Genomic DNA, 1,745 nt, shown 5'->3' with positions numbered 1-1,745 from the left:
CTTGATAACTATATGAATGAGAAGGGCTGGGTATGAGTTTTTGTTTGTTGTTTTTAAATAATTTTAGTTTAATTTAGAGGATGGGACAGCCTAAATGGACTAATAGGACCCTTGTTGTCCCTAAATATTAATATTTTGCTAAAAACTTTTATTTAATCTATATTTAAATGGCCTACATATTGGTTCAACTCTCTTTTTAAAGCATGCATACCCTATACGCATCCAATAATGCAGTACGGAAAAATCACTATCACAGCAGATTAAAAACTCTGCCCGGGCCTATTACGTTTCATCTCGATACTTACGACGTTAGGTAATACTATTATAGTAATTTGTAGGCCTAGCCTTAGGTTACTGAAGCAACCACCTCACGACTCAGTGGCCGAGTCGACTATACACTTCTGGTATCGAAACTGAAGAACCTGATCCTGAGTACTCGCCTAAGGCCGGCCCTGGTAACTTAGAAAGTACTATGGCTAAGACTAGTACTAGTATATTATTGCTATATACTTCGGTACTAGTACTAGTAGTAGTATTAGTAATAAGGCTGTAAAGAGTAGAACGGATTGCAATTTTTGAAATCAGATTCCCGAGATTAACTAATGTCACTTTACCTATTACTCTGAGTATTCCAAGTACAATTACACCTATACCACGATTTGTTAAATGTAAAGTTATTATTAATATTATTAAACACCAATAATTTTTCTTACCTCTGACAGTTTTTGTTCGTCTTCTGGATCAATATATTTTGCCTCAAACAAAACCACCCGCCATTTTAAAACATTGCTGAGATCTGATATAAATAAGGAAGACGATTGTTTGTTTGTTTTTAGAGAAAAGCCACATTGAGCTATCTGCTGTTTCCACCGAGTGGTATTGAACCCTGGGTTTTAACGTTGGAAGTTCGCAAACTTACTGCAATTCCGCCTTGGGGACTAGGAAAACAATTAAAATATTACTAACTAATTAAACTTTAAAAGTTACGGGTTAAACGCCGAAAGGTGGCAAAGAATAAGAAACCAATAAGTTTCAAATTTGTGATAAAGATGACGTAAATTGTATGGGTATTTTCATCACATTCATCTTAATTTTTTTCATTTTGTATTCAAGATCAGAGACGTGTAAATATAGCATTTTTTACATATTTGTTGTCTCCCACAAGTCATTGTCCAAGAGGACTTTCGTTAAATACCAGAATTAGTGATTTAAGCTGTTTGCTATGTTTGTTGATTTTCACGCAATGCTACTCGAGTGCTATCTGTGCTAGCCGTCTCTAATTTTGAAGAGAGTTTTGAAGGCAGCTAGTCAACTCCACTCGCCGCCAATTCGTGGACTAGTCGAATCAAATAGTGGGATTTTACCATCATTTGTATAATGCACCCATTGCCCCAAACTGCGGAGCGCGATTTTCTTTTGTTTTTTTTTTCGCCGGTAACAAGTCCCAAAACACAGAATCTCGGATCAACAGTCCAGCACAATAATCAATGGGCCGCGGTTGGGCTACACGATGAAAGACAAGAGGTTCTCTGAAACGCAAAATAATGCATTGAAAGTTACTGCTTAAACGCCGAAAGTTGGTAAAGCATTAGTAACCAATAGATGGGATCTGTGTTTAAGATTGTTAAGAGAATTGAGTGTTGATGTATTATTTTTTTCATTCTTAACAGTGAGAATGTAGGACAAATATAAATTTTAGCAAGGTAGGAGTCATCTTCAGCTAAGACAGTTTTATTTTTCTAACA

At 35.9% G+C, this 1,745-nt stretch overlaps 1 long non-coding RNA gene across 3 annotated transcripts in view; it reads right to left on the bottom strand.

The window, feature by feature from the left end:
- The window catches only part of LOC111087664, a 12,613-nt gene extending 11,609 nt beyond the window's left edge, over positions 1 to 1,004 (bottom strand). The window contains exon 1 of one of the 3 annotated variants that reach the window (XR_002612326.1): positions 920 to 1,004. This is a non-coding gene — a long non-coding RNA (uncharacterized LOC111087664). Of the gene's footprint in view, positions 1 to 305; positions 593 to 713 lie in introns of those variants that run through there. The other 2 variants (XR_002612324.1, XR_002612325.1) reach the window with 2 other exon arrangements.
- Between the last annotated feature and the right edge of the window lie 741 nt (positions 1,005 to 1,745).

Source organism: Limulus polyphemus, unplaced genomic scaffold (assembly GCF_000517525.1).
Source record: "Limulus polyphemus unplaced genomic scaffold, Limulus_polyphemus-2.1.2 Scaffold2449, whole genome shotgun sequence".
Classification (NCBI taxonomy): domain Eukaryota; kingdom Metazoa; phylum Arthropoda; class Merostomata; order Xiphosura; family Limulidae; genus Limulus; species Limulus polyphemus.
Note: the sequence above shows the minus strand (reverse complement) of the source record. Positions and strands in the feature narration are given on the sequence as shown.